Source organism: Mirounga angustirostris, unplaced genomic scaffold (genome assembly GCF_029215605.1).
Source record: "Mirounga angustirostris isolate CCGP_5_RB_7025 unplaced genomic scaffold, mMirAng1.0.hap1 SCAF_9, whole genome shotgun sequence".
Classification (NCBI taxonomy): Eukaryota; Metazoa; Chordata; class Mammalia; order Carnivora; family Phocidae; genus Mirounga; species Mirounga angustirostris.
In genome coordinates, this window is record NW_026991717.1 from 130,495,244 (window position 1) to 130,515,887 (window position 20,644).

General features: G+C 43.7%; 1 long non-coding RNA gene across 1 annotated transcript in view; it reads left to right on the forward strand.

Moving 5' to 3' along the window:
• LOC135361641 (uncharacterized) overlaps window positions 1-3,325 on the forward strand; it is a 42,406-nt gene extending 39,081 nt beyond the window's left edge. The window contains exon 3 of the long non-coding RNA XR_010405299.1: window positions 2,744-3,325. This is a non-coding gene — a long non-coding RNA (uncharacterized LOC135361641). The remainder of the gene's footprint in view (window positions 1-2,743) is intronic.
• The last annotated feature ends 17,319 nt before the right edge of the window (window positions 3,326-20,644 follow it).

Below are 20,644 nucleotides of genomic sequence, written 5' to 3' on the forward strand. Positions count from 1 at the left end.
GTGGGACCCCCAGGACTCTTCAGAATACATTGATAACTTTATTTTAAAAATCAATGCATTTGAGAGGTAGAGATAAATTATAATTATCTTTTTCACTTTCTTCATGTACTAATTCCATTCCTTCTCTGAAATTAAGAACATATGTATTCACTCATTCTGTAAACACTTCTTAAATGTTTTCCAGGCCCTGGGATAGGCATCAGGGAGGAGGAGGGGGCTTGGAGATGGTGAGGTCTGAGCAAAGTTTTCAAGCACAAGTAGGAGATAGCTGAAAGTCAAGAAGGCCGGTCCAGGCCCAGAATCCACAGGGGAAAGCATGGAGGAAGCCGGCTGGCAGATTAGGGGGCCTGCGGGTGGGGTGGGGGTGCTCAGTGTGGCGAGATGCATGGGGCATCTGTTAGTGGCAGCAGGTGCTGAAACTGGAGATGCAGGGAGGAGTGAGTTACTGCGTGCCTTGTGGACCTTTCTAAGTTTGGACTTGGAAGACCACGAGGAAGTGATAGAAGGGTTTTAAGCAGGAGATTGACACAGTCATATTTGTGCTTTGGAACGATCACTCTGGCCAAAGTGGGCATCAGAAGGGGACGTGATTAAGTCAGGGAGACTGGATAGGAGATTGTTGCAGACATCCAAAAAAGAGATGATGATAGACTGACTATAGCCAGGCCACAGAGATGAAGCAGAAGGGGATTAACTAAGACAGAATGAATTGAATGCTGGTTAGAGGAGGGAAAAGAAGTGTCGAGGGGATTCCTGGAGTTTGGGTTTGTTTGGTTGAAGGAGATTGGATAACTGGTGCCATTTGACACAGCAGGGAAGATAGGAGAAAGGATTTGGGGCAATAGAGGAGGAGTGCCATTTGGGGGCAAGTTTTGGATGAAGAACCTGTGAGATATCAAAGTGGAAATGTCCAGTAGACAATTGGACCTCTGGAGAGAGATCTGGGGTGGAGATGAAGATTTGGAAGCCATCCTCAGTATGATGACAGTGGTGGTCAAGAAGGTAGTTGAAATTCCATGGAATGTGACCAGGAAGAAGAGTCCCAAGAAGACAGGGGACGGGTACCCCATGAACAGACTAAGAGGAAGAGCATCAGGAAGAGAGGGGATCAAAGAAACTGAGGGAGAGAATTTCAGGGTAGGAGGAGCTGTCAAGAGGTTCAGATTCTGCGCTGAGAAGCAGAATTTTGACTGCTTGCAAGGACTATGATGATGAAGGAAGCATGCACTACCTTGAGGTGGACCTGCTTCAATCCTCTGATGAACAAAACACGGGAGACTGGGCCAGAGATTCTCAACTTTACCTGCAGGATAGAAACACCTGGGGAACTTTGGTGGTGGTTGTTGTTAATATCAAAGCCTAGGCCATCCATGTCATCGGTCTGGAGTGGGGCCTGGGCAGGGGTATGTTTTTAAATGTCCAAGAGAGAGTCTCACATGTGGCCACAGTTGGGAACCACTGTTCCAGTTACATTATTCCCTATTTTGAGCAACACAAGATTGAAATGTGTTACTTCTAGGAGAAGTCTGATGACTCTCATGTCAGTCCATGTCATCAGGACACAGAGGAGTGGTAAGTACAGAAAATGAAGACCAGCAAATCAAAATGTATCCATGTGGAGCCAGTTCCTTTTGGTGGTGACAGGCCTGGAAATTGGGGGAACACCAAGGATGTGTTCTCCATTGCTGGGGAGGGGAATTTCACTGGGCTTTCCCACAACGTAAGAGACTTGTCCCACAAATCACACGGAGTCTATACTTGCCAAATATCCTTCTGATTAATAATTAAACTTTGCCTGGTGATTTTCAAATTTTACATATTTTTCAAAATTTGGAAGGAATCATATAGAGGATAAAAAAAGTGTAAATACTACAGAAGCAACACTGTCACCCTCAAACCACCTCCACCTGCACATCTCACATCCCAAAGGCAACTGCTTGTTTCTATTTTTGTGTCTTCTGGTGGTTACCCTGTCACTATAGATAATACACTTACTCGTCCCTTTCATCATTTATCATTTTCATTGTTGGTCAATATTGGAAGATGAAGGTTTATTTACTCTGCCTTCACTTCCCCTTCTTCCTTCCAAAGTTTGGTAGTCACAGTATTATTTTTCATTCTTCTGGTGGTTACGTTCATTACTTCAACTAATGGATTGAAATTCTGTGTCTCATTCCACGAACTCGAGACAGTATTTCCTAACTCCACACAGAGTGAGATGAAGATATCAGCTTCCCACGGACCCCTTCAACTCTTGTCAGCTTGACCTGTGCTTTTCCGTTGTTCTGCCCGACAGCAGTAGCTTCTGGTCTTCGGCCAGAAGTCCTCTCTGCGTGGTCTACTGCTTAAGTCCAAGAGTTGAAAACCAATAAACTGCATTTGAGTTCTTTTGAGTAAATAGCTCTTGCTTCCTGGAGAGCCAAGGATTGTGTTAGGACCACATTTCTTCCTCCTAGGTCCAACATCTCAACTCTTGAGTGATTCGAAGGAGTATTCCACAGGAAATACTCTGTGGCATGGTCAGACTGGTTCTCTTTTATTACACTCTATTAATTATTCAAAATCATGGGTCATTTTAGTTCGCCTCTATTTGGACCATGATTTTCTTGCACCTTTTTCAGTTTCTCCTAAGACTTCGCTTTTTTGTTGTTGAGAGAAGAAACATATTTTGTCTTCACCAAACATTCCCAGCTTCTTACTCATTTCACCTAATGCAAAATGCCTTCGCGTTTTCTTCTTACAGATCTCTTGGAGCCCATTCACTTCCTGTTTTAACTTGGACCCGGAGGAAGGGGCGTGAGAGGTAAAGAATACATTTTAATCACAGCAAAAGGACGATCTCAGTGTAAACAAACCAGTGGCCATGTTTTCATTAGTCTTGTCTGAATTTAGTTGGTGTGACTTTGTCATGGAGACACTAATTATCTATGGACATATAAAGAACGTTCAGGGTCTGGGTCTCAGTCAGCCACCCCAAGAGTCTCACCAAGGTCAGCCAGAATCCTTCAGTGCACCTGGAGTGGATACTGTAATGTGTTGCCAAGACCCCCGAAGGAGGAAGGCACTCAACCCCTTGCCTCAATTGGAAACATCTCTGAAGGGCCATCTCATCTTCAGAGTGCCCCATGGGATGGGCGAGGCTTCCTTTGGCAACTGCTTTAACTTCCACTTTGTTCTCTGTCCTGTGTTTCCTTCACCGTCTGACAGGTATTATTCCCATACTCCTGAATAAATATGTCTCAAGGTCTGTTTCCTGAGGAACCGGACCTACAACCCTACTTTTCTCTCATACCCAGAACTGTAACAAACGAAAAGGTTAATTTCTTACAGGGGATAGTGGATTATTGTGGGAGGGGGTTGTTTTCTGGGCAGGAGGGGCTGGGATCCAGGACATCAAGGGACAGAAGCAGGAACTGAGCTTGGTCAGAGAAAGGAAGAATGGAGAACAGTGAGGTGCAGTTGATGACCATGGGAACTGGAATGGGGGAGGAGGCTGAGAAAGCGGTAAGGATGGTTGTGCCTCTGAATTTGCTTGCGGATCAAGAGCATTCTATTTCTAAGTTCAGCTTTTCCTTCTATTGTGCCTTTACCAGAGATGCTGGCAGGGGTGGGGGGTAGGGAGGATGGGGGTGGGCGTGGCTCTGAACTGAAAGCACAGCAGGAATCACAGCAGTTAGGGAGCAATCACACCAGCGAGTGGGTTTGCTGCCATTTGCTTAAAGTGATTTAATTAAGTACCTATTAATTAAAATTAGAATTGGTCTATATAGAATCTACGCTATAGAGAGAGGATTAGGAGGGGGAGCCGGCTTTCTGAGGCCAGCATTATTGATACACCAGTCCTTGTTAAATTAGTTAAAATTAATTTCAGCTTAATTCAGAATGGTAGCAAACCCCAAATAATAATAAATTAGCCAAGATAGAAATGTATTGAGATATCGCATATATGTATTGATATTGCATGTATGTATTGAAATGTCTAAGAGAAACCAAGTCTGGAAGTGAGCAGATCAGAGTTTTGCAACTATCAGGGACACCGTCTCTACCTGTATTCTTGTTCCACCAATCTCAAAAATGGGTCCACCTCATGGTCTTAGATGGCTGCTTGAGCTCCAGCCCTTGCATTTGCACCACAGGAAGGAGAGCAGGAGAGGAAGGGCATGGCCACACTGATCTGTAAGGGAGTCTGGTTTGGTGACCATGTGTCCAGTGAAAGCTTGGGAGTTCTAGTACCCAGGCAGAAGGGAAGAACGGCATTAGGGGCCATCCACAGCCTCTGCCATACCTGCCTTCCCCCATCCCTGACACCTGGACCACTCATGCCCTCTCTCTGCTCACCAGCCCCAGAGTGGTACTGACCAACACCCAGACCCAGGAGTGAGTGGAACTGTCTCTCCAGTCACTGCCCAGGGTTGCTGCCTGGCATTTCTGTGCCAGAGAACTGGACTTCTGACTCAGTTTCCCACCCAGCACTCCTCATCCATCATGGTGCTTACAATAGCAGTTGAATAGTTGTAACAGAGAGCATGTGGCTTGCAAAGCCTGAAATAAATGTGAGTCACATATGAAATTTTAAGTTTTTCTAGTAGCCACATTCTTTTAGAAGTACAAACACAACTTGGAAGCATAGAAGTGGCCAACAGGTACATGAAAAGATGCTCAACATCACTCATCATTAGGGAGATGCAAATCAAAACCACCGTGAGACATCACCTCACACCTGTTAGGACGGCTAGTATCAAAAAGACAAAAGGTTAGTGCTGGCGAGGAGGTGAAGAAAAGGGAAGCCTTGTACACTGGTGGGCATGCAAACTGGTGCAGCCGTCATGGAGAGCAGAATGGAGGTTCCTCAAAAAAATGAAAAAGAGAACCACCATATGGTTCAGCAATCCCACTTCTGGTATCTTCCGAGAGGAACTGAAATCAGCACCTCAGAGAATATCTGTATGCTCACGTTCATGGCAGCATTATTCGCAACACCCAAATATGGAAACAACACAAATGTCCATCAACAGATGAACGGATAAAGAAATTGTGGTACGTAGAGCCCCTGGAATATTATCCAGCCTTTAAAAAGGAGGTCTTGCCAATCGCAACAATCTGGATAAACCTGGAAGACATTTTACTACGTGAAATAAGCCAGACCCCAAAAGAAAAATACTTCATGATCTCACTTATATGTGGAACATAAAAAAGTTGAATACATGGAAGCCGAGAGTAGAATGGTGGTTACCAACGGCAGGGAGCTGAGAGGAAGAGGAGATACTGGGGAGAGAAGGTGCAGTTGTGTAGAATGAAGGAGTATAGAAATCTAGTGCACAGCACAGTGACTATAGTTAATAATACTGCATTGTGTACTAGAAATCTGCTAAAAGAGTCCATTTCCAGGCAGCCTCATCACGCAATAAACGAACGATGTAAGGAGATGGGTATGTGAATGACTTTGACTGTAGTCATCATTTTGCTATGTATATGTACATCAAAACATTATTGTGTAGACCACGTTATGTTGTACACTTTAAACATAGTTGTTACTAAAAAATAAAAGTAAAAATTTTATAAATACAAAGGAGAAAGTGAAATTAATTTGAATATGTCCAAAATATTATCAGTTCAACATTGCAATCAATATAAAATTATATAAATATAAATATAAAAATAAATATAAATTATCAAGGAGATAGTTTACATTCTTTTCTTTCCATACTAATTCTTCACTTATTGCACACCTCATTTCAGACTCGCTACATTTAAAAAGAAAAGACTAGCCATATTTCAGGTGCTCACGTGACTAGTGGCTATTGTGCTGGACAAGGCAGGACTATTGTAAGCTACACAATATACTTAACGTATTTCATGCCCACTACATATTTTTATATCACTTTTAAATGGATCAGTTTATTGAAAAGATCCCCATTTTCTGAATATTTATATTGCTTCCAAATTTCACAATTATAAACAAGACTGCCATCCACATTCTTATATTAAAAGTTTACACCCCATCTTTAATAGTTTCATTAGGATAAATTCCCAGATGTGAATCAAAGAGCATACATAAATTTTGAAGGCTGTTGAAATATGTTGTTTAATAATAGTATCTCCCTTACAAGGTTGTTATGAGGATTAAGTGAACTAGTACATGTGAACCAATTTTATTAATTCAAGTGGGGTTAATAAAACTTCAAATAGTCGTGTCTGGCACGTAAAGATACTCTACAAATGGCATCTATTATTATTAGCATTAGCATTATTTCTGAATGAATCTTCAGCACCATTATATTAATTTATGCCCCTATTAACAATGTCTAAGAATGCCTGTTTCTAGCACACTCTCTCCAATACGCTTCTTTTTATAGCCTTTCACAGGCAAAATTGGCTTCTTGTTATTGTTGGTTTAATCTGACTGGCGTTCCTTAGTTTTCTTATGCTTAGGATTAATTTTTCCTGATTTGTCACAACCTCAGTCTATATCTACATAGAGAGTTGGACCATTCTTCACGGGAGGGTTTAGGACAATAAGTGACCCTCTGTACCTGTCAACTTTCCCATAGTTATGTCATTGTAACAAGCCTAAATCTCAGTAGCTTACAACAACCAGTATGACAATACATGTGAAAGCCTAGGCTGACAGAGCAATACCTAACACGGACAAGCCACTCTCATGGCAGATGGAAAAGAAGGGAGGCAGATGAGCAAGGGAGTAAGAGCAGAGTCTCCTAAAGCCTCTGCTCCTACCTGGCACCTAGTCTCTTCCGCTCACATCTCCATTTGTTCATGAGAACGCAAGTCATGGCACCACACTCAATATCAAGGGGGTGGAGAAGTATGCTCCCACCATAAGAGACACTGCAAGTCACATGGCAGTGCGTGGGAATTGACATGGGGAGCCAATGATTGAGAACAATAATATGATCTACGCCACCAGTCAAATCAATCCAATTAAGTTAAACTGGTTTATGTGGCTCTAGCTACCTGAAGTCAGGAATCCCCTATAGGACTCTTGTCCTTCCGGGAGTCTTATGGCTCGGCCCCCGAAGGAAACAGAGGACAGAAGCTGGGCTGCTGACCTGCATTCAATGCGCTCTAAGGACAAACTGGTCCAGAGAGAGTCAGCTTAAGGCACATAAGAGTACATCTCCCACGCCCTGCATGAAGGTGCAGACTTGCCAACGAAAAGAGCTTTGCATCCCAAGAAATCATTTCATCATCAAATAACCAGGAAACAATAAATCCCCGGATGTTCTTACAGCCCTTGAACCAATGAAAGGTACCTCAGTTCTTTAGGAAAGACAGTACAACAGTCAGAACAGGGGAGAATAGGGTTTATATCCTGGCTGCATCACCTGTAAGATCAACAGTTGCTATCTTCATCATCAACATCATCACCACCACCTTTTCAGTTACCTGGCTTGATCCAGCCAGTAGCACCCTGGTTGGCCACAGAGGCATTTCCATCTCAAAAGACTGACCCCTGTACTGCAGAAATGAGCCACAGGCTCCAGGGGCCGGACTGCTTGGGACATCACTAAGCTACTTGCAACCTCAATAAAAACGTCTTCCTAAAATTCCAACACCAGAGAGTTTTGGAATTAATACATGCGTATGAAAATTACCAGCTTATTCCACTCCAAACTGAAGGAAACCATGCTAGGAACATGAAAAACAAACAAAAAAGCAATGCATGTTTCCTAAGGTAAGTCACTTCATATTTGAATCATTTATTTATATCACGAGGCTTTCTGGAGTGATTAGGGAGCTGCCAGTTCCACTTACCAACCTTTCTTCAGGTTACGGAGAAGCAAACCTTTCTTCCTGCTTTACGTGTGAGTGCCCGTGTTGGAGATTTGTGTCCCGACACCCAGACTCTTCCCCCCGGCTTTGGTCAGTCTCTGGAAGGACTCGGTGCTCAAAGGGAAACACTTCTCATTCTGAACCAACAGCAAAGGGAAGAAAAACAACACGATCCCTTTCATCCCATAAGGCTACTGAGTTTGCTTGAGCTTTTGAAAATGGTCAGGAATGAAAGTACCGTATTTTCTGTATCCATTTTTCAACTCTTAATCTTTCAACACCCAGCTCCAATCCCACCTCTACCGTGAAGCCTTTCCTACCTCAGGGGAGCATGATTTTCCCTCCCTTGAACCCCAGTGGATATTCCCTGACCCTACACCCTCATCGGCACTGTCTTCCCTCCTGGTGATGTTGGCTAAGTTCCCGAGTGGACTGTAGCAGCGGCTGATTTTACAGATTTATTCCAATCTCCCTCCTTCTGGGACTCATAGCACTTGGTTCAGAGGGGAGCCTGTGACCCCAGCAGGACTGTTCAGCATTTGTTCTGCATAATTAAAAATACACATTGAGAGAGAGGATTTGCTGTCTTCTCCTGGGTCATGATCTCTAAGGAAATTAGAAGCTTGGACTTTCTTAATGCCATCTTCTCTGGACTTTAGCAGAAAGCCAGTGCTGAGAGATGGAGAGTCTCGTGACATCTTTTGAACCCCTAGATCCAGCTATGCCTGAAACTCTTACCCCAGACTTCCCAATGATGTGAGCAAATACATTCCCTGTCTTCAGTGAATCTGAGTTGGCTTTAATCATCTACAACCTGAGTAACTAACATGCTCCCTCAGAACTCCTTAAGGAAAAAAAAAAAAGGTGCCTAAGGTTAAGGATTCTCCGGATCACAGAGTCCTTCCATCTGTGTTCTGCTTTTGTCCTTGTGTGGTTGAAGCTGGATCGCCTCCATGCCTGAGTCCCAGCTAGTGGGAAGGGGGCAAAAACACATGCAGGAGGGTACAGCCGATGTCTGGAGGTCCCCCTCTGGAGCTGGCACCACGGCTTGCCCTCAAAGTCATGCGACACGGGGTGCCTGGGTGGCTCAGTTGGTTAAGCGACTGCCTTCGGCTCAGGTCATGATCCTGGAGTCCCGGGATCGAGTCCCGCATCGGGCTCCCTGCTCGGTGGGGAGTCTGCTTCTCCCTCTGACCCTCCCCCCTCTCATGTACTCGCTCTCTCTCATTCTCTCTCTCTCAAATAAATAAATAAATAAAATCTTTAAAAAAAAAAAAAGTCATGCGACACGGCCACATCTCACTTCCGGGGAAGCTGAGGCGTGTAGTCTGGGCAGCTGCATGTCCAGCCATGTCTCTATTTCTGAAAGGAAGAACAGATGCTGATGCGCGACCCTGGGTCTAAGGCACACCAGGCGTCTGGAGATTGAGACAGCTTTCCACCGCCTCCGATTTAAGGGCGTGCAAGGTGGCGAGTGTGGTGAGGGACAAGCCGCTCTGTTGGTGAAGAGTGCTAGTGAACAGAACTCCTCCTCCCGGGGAGGCTGTGCACAGTGTCAACCTAGCTAAGCGGGGGCTACCTTCTCTCGAGTTCCCTTCCCTGTGTGGCCCCGAGTTAGGGCTGGCTGTGGGGGAAGTTAGCGTGGGATTCTAGCAATGCTCTCTGGTTCAGCTCAGAAGGCGGACCCAGGGCACCAGGCACTGCTGTAGCTCGCGGGCATTGCTGCTCATCTGCTGGCTCGCCAGGCCTACAGCCCCCCAGTCTCCTGCTGCAGCTTCTCCAAGTCCTCAGCCAGTCTGCAAGCGTAGCTCCATGGTGAAGGGCCTGCTCCTTCTGCAGGTCACCTCCTCCACCGAAGTTGGTGGCCGTGGGAGAGAGACCTGGGCTCTGACTGGCCTTGCAGTTCCCGGCCTTTCTCAACTTTAACCTTGGGGTTGCTCAACCTCAGCACTATTGCTCTTTTGATGATTCTGGATAATTCTTTGTTATGTGGAGCTGTCCTGTGCATTGTAGGATGTTTAGCAGGGTCCCTGGATACCAGTAGCAACTTTTACCCTAGTTGTGACGAGGCAAACTGTCTCCAGACATTGCCAAAGTCTTCTGAACGGGGGGTGGGGAATCATCCCTGGTTGAGACCTTCCCCCCCCGCCCCGGTCTTCCCAGCCAGCTCTTCTTTCCAATTGCTGGCCTTCTTGACCTTCGCCTTCACATGCAGAGGTCCAACAGGCTTGCTTAGCCCTCTCCACCAGCTCCCATAGTCACAGAAGGTCTGACCCTATAATCAATCCCTTATCCCATGTTCCTCATAGCTGGTCTGCTCAGGGCTGCATGATGACTCGTGGGCCTGAGACACTTGGCCTTCGTGGACCCCTTCCTCCAGTAAAAAAAAATAATAATAATAAAATTGATATTTTAAGGCTCTTTTGGTAGAAAAACAAATATCTAGGCTGCATTCATTATTATATATTCATGATTACATTCATTTTAATTACAATGAAAGCTTTTGTGGGCCCCTACACATACCAATCATGAGCCCTAGGCCTTGTGTGTCTAAGGGAGAAGGGAGCCCGAGGTCTGCTCTTTCCTTTGAACCTGACTGACAGGTGCACTCCCTTCACACAGTTACCTTCTTTGTAGTCAGAGCAAAACCACGGGAGGCAATGACTGGCTTCTTTTGGGACCAACCTGGGTTTACGAAAGTAACCCCAAGTACTTGATGTGGCACTCGGTGGTGGCTGAGCACAAGGGGGGAAGACCCTTGGTGAGTGTGACTGTGAGCCGACTAGCTGGGTCAATGGGAATGATAGTTGCAATTGAGGGCATTCCAGAGAAAGATGAGTGTGAAATAAAACTCCCTTTTAAAAACATAGCCAAGAAAACAAGTGTGTCTCAAGGGGAAATTGCAGACATGTGTTTTCCATGTATTTTCCATTCGATTGATAATAATAGGATGTAAATCATCGAGCGGAATCAGATGTACCAAACCCGGGGTCCTCGTCCCCACCTGGAGACGGCTGTTTCTGATTAGCTTGGAGTCCACTGCCCTGACGAACAGTGGGCGCCTCTCGGGGGCGCTGTGTAGGACGGGAAAGTAAGCCGTTGGGCGTCTTGCCTATTATTCCCACTCTTTCCTCAAGCTGCAAATCCATCAAATGTGAGAGGGAGGAATAGAAATTGTGCAGAGTGGAAGGAAGTGGGAGATGCTGTTTTATTCCACACCTCCCTCAGCACGTTTGTCCACAGACGTACAATATTCATTCTGGAATTAAAGCACCTGCATTACACCAGATGTTTCATAGACAGGCACCCCTGTGGATGGCAGGAGGTTTGTATGAAAGCACCCAATTCTTCTTGTAGCAGGGACTCTGCTTTTTTTTTTTTTTTCCCACGGAAATACCAGGAAACCATTTTGAGTTGAACAACCAAACTAAAGGCGATGGAGTTTAAGATAAATGTTATGAAAATTGCATAAAACATTATATCAAAACCCTTGGCAGTGTTGAAAAGCAAGATTTCTGAATCCAATGAGTAGCTGAAGAAGAAAATTCAATTCCATTTTTTCACTTTGTCTGCCAATTTTATAGCACGTCATTTAAAATGGAATCTCTAAAGAATCAATTCAAATTAGCTTTACAGTTTTCCCCAAAGAATCTGCTTTAAAATAAATTGAATTGGAGCATGTGACATAATAAGTGAGCATAAAATTCATGTTAACTAGTCCGAAGAAAAAACTTCTCAGAAGGAAACAAATAATCTCACATGACTGAGCTAAAAATAGTCTTTGGATTGTCAGTTTCAAAATTGAAAAAAATAGGGGGAGTTGTTATAATAATGATATGGCGCATTTCCCCCTAATGGAATGGCCTTGAATTTTGTAATAAATTACAGAAAGAGAATCCTTTGGGCAAAAAAGAAGATACGAGACACGCGTTGCTTTCATAAATAGAGTGACAGCGATGAAAATACCTTCCAGCTGGGACCAAGCAGCCTCAGCTTTTCTATGTGGTGGCTTCACCATTGAAGACCCAGCAGGGCGGGGGTAAGCAAGAGTTACAGTGAGGATGATCTGTAATAGTCTGCTGCCCTCTGTCCAGAAAACAGCTTTTGCTTTTTGCTTTATTTTGATCAGGTCTATCTATCAAGAATATCTATTTAAAATCTCTTTGTAAAGTTTATTAGGACTCAAGCTTCTCAAGGACGGGGACGGTATCTTATTTAACTTGGTAACCACCTCATACCCATCCCAGTGCCTGACATAGAAGAGGAATCCCATAAATGTTTGGAGGAGGGACACAAGAATGGATTAATGATTCAGTTTATTGTTTAAGTCAGATTAAACTTAGTTTTTTATTTTATCTTTTAAAAAAATTCACAGGGAAGTTGGGAAATGTGCAGTCAGCTTAATTAAGAAGGGGACGGTTGGGTTGTGGTAATTTGTTTCCCCTTCTATTGGGGTCCAGAAACAAATAACATGATTTACTCTTAAAGAAAGCTGGTGGAGATTCCTTAAGGCCCTGCCTAAAAGTGAGCATACAGGAGAAGTTTACCTTCATGGGGCCCAATATCTTGGAAGTTAGCTAAGTCTTGAAGAATGAGCCAGCCCCTCTTTTCACAATACCCACTTGGGTTTCCTTGCTTTTCCACTGTGCTCATTCAACATAGCTTAATAAGGATTGTGTCTTATTTCTTCTCACCTTACTTATTCCTCAATCCACCTATTCAGTGGTCCATCCATTTATCTGATCATCTGTCCATCAAATACTTAGGGATACAGTGATGGAAAATAACCATAGCTAACGTTTACTGAGTGCTTATTATATGTCAAGCATTGTTATAAACACTCTTGCTAATGAACTCATTTAATCATCCCAACAGTTCTATGAAGGATGTGCTGTCATAATCCATACTTTATATACAAAGCCAGCTGAGGTGCAGCAAGATTAAAGACCTTGCCCAAATTCCCACCACTAGGAAGTAGGGAAGACAAGATTCCAACCCAAAGAGTCAGTTCTAGTCAGACTAGAACCACCAGTCTGCTGTACTAATTAGACAGATATCGCCTTGGCCTTCATAGTCTTTCCATTCTAGTGGTAGAAATAGAATTTAAACAGGTAGCTGTAATTTCAACTGTAATGATTGCTCTGAAGGTAAACACAGGTGTTATAAGAGTGTGTGAAAGGGACACGTGGCCTAGTCTGAGCAATTGGGAAAGGCCTCAGTGCTGAGGAAGTTGGCCCTTGGGCCGAGATGTGAAGGGCTTGGGTGGTGAAGTATAAGCGGGCAAGTGTTCCAAGCAGAACAGCATGTACAGGGGAGAGAGGTATCTGTGCTGAGGCACAGAAAGTGGCCAAGGGGTCTTTGGTGTCTATGATGTCAGTATGATCAAAACAACTTGAACATAGGCCCTTCTCCAGGTGTTCTTGATCCCATTGACTTGTACTTTGTTTACCCAGTTACAGGAGTCAGAAATGCAGGAGACAACCTGTCATCTTCTCCCTCACCAGGTGTCCAACGGATCTAACCTGTCACCAATTCCTGTCACCCAGTGCTTCACCATATTTAATCCATTGTCCCTTATTCCTCTTGCAAACTGACTCATTTCTTTCTGCTCCTACCCTAGTTCCTGAATCCCGCCACTTTCCTCTCTTGCTTGGATACCCACAGCATTCTCCTGTATCCAGTGCCTGTCTAAAGGCACTCCAGAACCCCACACGTCTGTTCTCCACACTGCAGCCAGACTGATATTTCCAAAGGGCAAATATAGTCATGACACTTCTGTCCTCAGTTAAAAACCTTTGATGATCTCCCACTGCTCTTGGGAAAAAGACAAAAGTCCCTACATGGCCTGGCTCCCCTCTATAATGTCAGCACCATCCCAGGTGCCACGCCTTACCTCACCGTTCCTTAGCCACCATAGTCTGCCTCCCTTTGGTCTCTGCTACTGGCCATGCTCTCTCTTTGGAGGGCTTTGCCACGTGATCCTCCCTTTTCCTGGAATTTCCTTCTCCTCTTCTTATAGTTAGCTCCTGGTCATCCCTGAGATCCCCACCTAATCCTCAGCAAGCCCACCCTATGTCCCTGCTTGGGTATCTGACCCGTCCCTGTTACTATCTCCTTATGTACCAGATACCTCTCTGTTAAGGCTGAATCGTGTCCCCCCAAATTCCTATGTTGAAGCCCTAACCCCCACTACCTCAGATTGTGGCTGTATTTGGAGATAGGGCCTTTAAAAAAGTAATTCAGTTAAAATAAGGCCATTAAGGTGGGCCCTAATCCAATCAGACTGGTATCTATCTGTAAGAAGAGGAAATTTGGACAAACACACACACACAGACACACACATACAGAAGGAAGATAAGGTGAAGACACACAGAGAAGGTGGCTATTTGCAAGCCAAGGAGAGCTGCCTCTGTTGAGACCAAATCTGCTGATTCTGTGATTGACTTCCAGCTTCCAGAACTGTGAGAAAATAAGTATCTGTTGCTGAGGCCACTGGTCTGTGGTATTTTGTTATGGCGGCCTGAGCACACTAACATGGCCTCCTTCATAGCACCTGTCATCGTTGCAACTTACCTTTCGTTGCTTTACGTGATGGCTGTCTCCCTGACAGGGACGTGGGCTCCAGGAGGACTGGAACTGGGTCTGGTTTTGCTCATCACCTTGTAACACCAGAGCCTGGCACTGTGCTGGGCATGCAGTAGGTGCTCAATAACTTGCCGAATGAATCAATGAATGTAAAAACTTATGAGTGAATGCATGAACACACACACACGAAATAACAGTAAGTACACAGCGGTTTTACCTCCGAGAAGATTCGCTTTGGGCCCAGGGCGCATCCAGAAGCAAGGGCACCTTGGATTGGCTAATATGGGTATTAACATGCATTAATGTAATTTCACCAGCTACGGCGAATTCCTGGAATTTCAGGTTTTTAGTCCCTTAGAGAGAAACTGTTCAATGAAATTTAATCTCGTGGATTTTATTTTTAAAGAGGCAAATATCTCTCTCTCTAGAGTAAAAAAATAATTCTGAGAGACATAAATCCAACCTCCTTGCAATGGGAAGAAAATATCTTGTTTCTATCAAACCACGTTGATGAATGGCATGCTGGATTCAGCTTGGAAGGTGTCCTTGCTGGTTTCCACGGGGGCAAAGGCACCGTGAGAGCAGGAGGGAGGGCACGCAACACACGTGAGAATTTCTGTCGAAGTCTTCCGAAGAATCCTCTTTTCCGAGAAACTCATTATTCACTTAATTATTCATTCTGTTTATTTACTGTATAGTTATTACACATAAATATGGTGCAAATCCCCAGAATCCTCAAACACCAGATGCCAGTTTCCCTCTGCAGTCCCAAAAGACATAGCCAAGCCATCACTGTGAGAATTAAAACAACAACAACTAAAACCCAATTAAAATTGTGCCAGCATGTTCATTTCCAAAAGAAAAATCCTGCCAATGAATAAGCTTTTAGTCACTCCCCTGACTGCTTCTGTAAAGGAACAAACAAACAAAAAAACCTTAAAATGAAAACTGGCATATAATTAGTATTTAAATCATAGCTACAATGGGCTTCGTATCTGCACAGAAAGGGCAATGGCTAAGTCAACTGTGTGTCATTCCCCACCCCCCCTTTTTCAAAATCAAATGATTGAAGAAAATGGCACTTTGCTTTTTAGAATTTCCATGTGTCTGGCAAAACCCAGGGAGGGTGGTGGGAGAATCCGAGATGGCGACAGGATTGTTGGGATCTTGGAAACTGTGGATTACACAGTCTCTTCCTCCTCACGATCTGAGTGGGGTGATGACTGTCACACTGAGCAGGTGAACATGGAGCCTGTGCTCCTTGAACAAAATCCAACATAGCACAGGTCACCTGCCAAGGGGAGAGGAGGCCAATCTCATGTGAGAAGTGGCTGGGGGATACAGACAAAACCACACCAGCCAAGGGCAGGACAGGGCTTACAGCTGGGATGGAGGATGTGGGTGGGTGTGTAGGGGGAGGAGAAGGGAAGGTGGGGGTTCATGTGTGTAATTTTTGATAGATTACCAATCCTCTGGTGATGTTGGTCTCATGAAGAACAAAATGGCCTTTTAGGTGAGCACGTGACCGTGGACACCTCTAATAGAGAGTCACAGTGTAACTGGAAGATCTCTCTGGACTTCTACTCCCATTCTAACATAACAGCTGGCCTGAGGGGGCTGGTCACTGTGAGACCCATGGTGACCTTTTTTTTTTTTTTTAAAGATTTTATTTATTTATTTGAGAGAGAAAATGAGAGAGCACGAGAGGGGAGGGTCAGAGGGAGAAGCAGACTCCCCGCTGAGCAGGGAGCCTGATGCGGGACTCAATCCCAGGACCCTGAGATCATGGCCTGAGCCGAAGGCAGACGCTTAACCGACTGAGCTACCCAGGTGCCCCCTGTGATGACCTTTGAGATCCAGACAAATGAGTCCATTCCTGGACACACTTGAAGCTCCTCTGGATGGGCCAGAGGCCTGGGTGCTTCCCCAGAGCTCAGACCTGACAGGACAAATCTCCATTCTCAGTGTTGAGGTGACGAGGATGGGCTCAGGCAGCTTGATCAGGTTCAAATCCCGTGTCTGCCACTTACTACTGAAGGCCCTTCATGTCTCTGCTCTTATTCCCCCTCGTGAGAATAAAGATAATGCCTCTCTCTTAAAGTCACCACAAGATTTAAATGTGACAACGCATGCCAAGTGCTTAGAACAGTGTCAGCCCACGGCAGGCATACAGTGGACCTTGGTTTTTACAATTGATGTTAGTAAGTTTCAGTGCATGTGGCAATTTAGCATGGCACAGGACTAAGCTTTGTAGTAGGCCTGTTTTTTTCTATTTTTTATTTCCAAGGCAGCTGATAGAACTGTTCATTTCACTCTTGAGTAACAAGAATGTTCCTATTCCTGGCACCTCAAATTGAAATAAGTTCATTGCCTCCCGTCCCACAATGCCTCATGGCCACTTTTGCTACCTGTCGCTAATACTTTCTAGTCACGTAACCTGATTTGGTGCCTTTTTGCTGAGAAAGCAAAAACATTTTCTAATCTGTTCGGTGACCACATCGTAAAGTATCAAGCCCACCAAAACACAAAGGTCGTCATTAATAATATATGGAGTAGGAACTCTGTATAATATTTCATTATTGCTTTCTTACTAACATAACCTGAATAATCTGTTGCTGCTTTAAGAATTCATGGGCATGAGAGCCTGGTATATTAAGTTATGGCTCAAATTAGATATATTAAACAGTGACACCCGTGATATCATGAAAAAAAATGTGGTAGAACTGAGAACATCAATTTTAAATTAAAATAAAATCATTCTCTCTGTCTTATGCTTCAATTTTCAAAGCAGCTGCTCTTCTAGATTAGTATTGACATTACCTCACTATCAGAGGTCCAAAGTTAAATGCATGCACCTCAGTCCCTTCCTTCCTGACAGGCATTTCAAGTACAGTTGTTCCAATTTCTTCTCCGGGTAGGTCAGGGGGTACAACGGGAGATGAGGAAGCTGGAGCTGAGGGAGTGAGAGGTTAAGTGTATGGTTCCATGAGTTCACAGTCACACCATTATCCAAGCTGGGCATCAGGGACAGTAAAACTGGGCAGCATCTTCATAAAAGTCATAAAAACATGGAACTGGACAATTCCTTAGACACACACACACACACACACACACAGCCCTATGGCCCATTAAATAAGTCTGAGAAACTTTGTACATTCTACCCGTTTCTTGCAGTGCCATAACGGGATGTTAGTATTTTTAAAGTTTGGGGGACTCCTACAGTAATAAGAATACCCATTTATCATCTTCAACCAAGTATTCCCAAGCTCCCAAGTTTGGCCATGGTGCTCTTTTTTTTTTTTCATATAACACTTATTTATGTATAAATGGGCAATGAGGCATTTTATCTAAGTCAACCTTGCCATTGAAATGGATAAGAAAGAGGAAACTGAGACCCAGGAAAAGTAGTTGACTTGCCAAAGAGCACACACACTGAGTGGAGAGTAGAATTCAGATCCTCCATTACTTAGCTCCAAATCACACTGCCTCTCAGAGAAATATCCCTCTCCTTCATCAGTGTACCCAATCCCATCATACACTAGGCATGGTGCCAGCCACTAGAGACATGAAGACAAAAAAACAGAAAACAAAAAACAAAAAACACATGATCCTGGCTTCAGGAAGCTAATAATCCAACGTTGGAGACAGATATGGAAATGTACCAGTCACACCACAACACAGGCAGTACTCTGAAGAGGCTGCTATGGATGTCGAGAAGAAAGTATGAAAGTCTCTTAATGGAGTAAGGAGAGGTGTCATGCAGGAGGTGTTGTTGGCATGGGGCCTTGAAGGGTGATCAGGACTTAGGCTCAGAATGTTTTTCTCTCCCTCAATCACTTTCTAAGTTCTCACAATAGCTCTCTTATGTGGGGAGATGTTTGCATAAATTACCATGCTGGAGCCACATAACTCTGTCACCTGATTGGACCAGGACCAGGGCCCAGAGCAGCCAATCTAATGACTGGCCAGTACCCTAAGAGTGTCTAGGGAGTGCTGCCCAATCGAACTCCATGCAATGATAGAAATGTTCTATTTGCCACTGTTCAATATGGTAGCCGACAATCACATGCAGTCATTGCACACTTGTAATATGGCTACTGAATATGGCTATTCAATGAGGAACTGAATTTTAAATTTTCTCTAATTTTGATTAACAATTAAATTTAAGTTGCCACGTGTGCTGGTGACTACCATGTTAGACAGCAGTTTTAGACTGATAAATTCACTTTGTGATTCCAATTTAGGGGCGCCTGGGTGGCTCAGTCGGTTAAGGGTCTGACTCTTGATCTCCACTCAGGTCATGATCGCAGGGTTGTGAGATTGAGCCCTGAGTGGAACTCTGCATTGAGTGTGGAGCCTGCTTAGGATTCTCTCTCTCCCTCTTTCTCTCTGCACACCCCACCCCATCACTGCTTGCACATGTTCTCTCTCTAAAAAAAATAAATAAAATAAAATACAAGTTGGGGGGGTGCCTGGCTGGATCAGTCAGAAGAGCATTCAACCCTTGATGGGCTCAAGGCCCACATTGAGTGTAGAGAGTACTAAAAAGTAAATAAACTTAAAAAAACACATAAAATACAAGTTGGTTTAGATTTATAATTTTATGTTGAAATTCAAGTTCACAAGTAGTGTTGGAACATCATGAGAATTAAGATTTATCAGATTATAGAGTTCAATAATTAATTGATTTATAATTATTAAATAATTTATTTAAATGCATGGGAAGATGTCTTTGTTCACTGAAAAGTTAAAGGACTTAAAAGAGAATTGATTCATTCAAAGATTGAAAATATTCAAAATAAGTCCTCTGCCCACGATAGAATTAGCTAGAAAGCAATAAGGAAAACTGGAAAACCAAAAATATTTTTGAAAATGTAATAATTCACTTCTGAATAGACTGTGCACCAAAGAAGAAATTACAACAATGAGCAAGAAGATAACAATAATGAAGATAAGACGTATTAAAACTTGGGACCAAAGCAGCGGTTTAGGACATTCATAGCTTTACTTCATTATTTTTTATAAGACTTTATTTATTTATTTGAGAGAGAGAGAGAGAGAACAAGTGGGGTGAGGGGCAGAGGGACAAGCAGACTCCCCGCTGAGCATGGAGCCTGATACGGAGCTTGATCCCAGGACCCTGAGATCATGACCTGAGCTGAAGTCAGACACTTAACTGATAGCCACCCAGGCACCCCAGGACCTTCATAGCTTTAAATGTAAGTATAAGAAAAGAAAAAAAGCTGAAAATCAATGACCTTAGCCTCTCAAGTAGCTAGGGGAAAAAAGCAGAATAGAAAGAAGAAGAAAAAATAAGAAGGGCAGAAATAATGAAACAGAAAATAAAGAAAAGCAACAAGCCCAAAAGTTGATGTTTTGTTAAGATTAATAAAAGTAATGAATACCTACAAAGACCAATCAAGAAAAGATAACAATATATATATATATTTAAAGATTTTATTTATTTATTTGAGAGAGAGAGACTGAGAGAGAGAGAGCATGAAAGGGGGGAGGGTCGGAGGGAGAAGCAGACTCCCCGCCGAGCAGGGAGCCCAATGCGGGACTCGATCCAGGGACTCCAGGATCATGACCTGAGCCGAAGGCAGCCGCTTAACCAACTGAGCCACCCAGGTGCCCAACAATATATTATTTTTATAGGTGCAGTTAAAACTTAAGGAAATGTAAGAGAATTATAAGAGCCACCTGAAGGTGATAAATAAATTTTTGGATACTTATAAACAGAACAGTATGATCTGTATATGAGATGAAGGCTTAAGGAAGAACTAGGCTTTTTACCATTTGCTCTGGTCTGAACATTTGCTACCCACCCCGCCAAATTCAGATGTTAAAATCCTAACTCCCAGGTGTTAAGAGGTGGGACCTTTGGGAGGCGATTAGGTCATGAGAGCAGAGCCTTCAGGAATGGGATTAATGCTCAGGTAGGGCTACAGTGAGAAAATGAGCGTCTGTAAGGAAGTAGGCTCTTGCAGGTTCAGTATCTGCCAGCACCTTGATCTCAGTATTTCAGCTTCCAGAACTGAGAAAGAAAAGATTTTTGTTCATTAACCACCCAGCCTATGGTATTCTTGTTATAGCAGCTCGAACAGACTAAGACACCATTATAATTTTAATGAGTAAAATATTAACCTTATAAAACCAAACTTGTCTCTGAGTAATCTCACAACGACCATGCTGGCTTCCATGGCTATGATGCAGGACCAAGCTGAGGCCAAGCTGTCAGGAGGGCAGGGAACACAAAGGAGAGTTA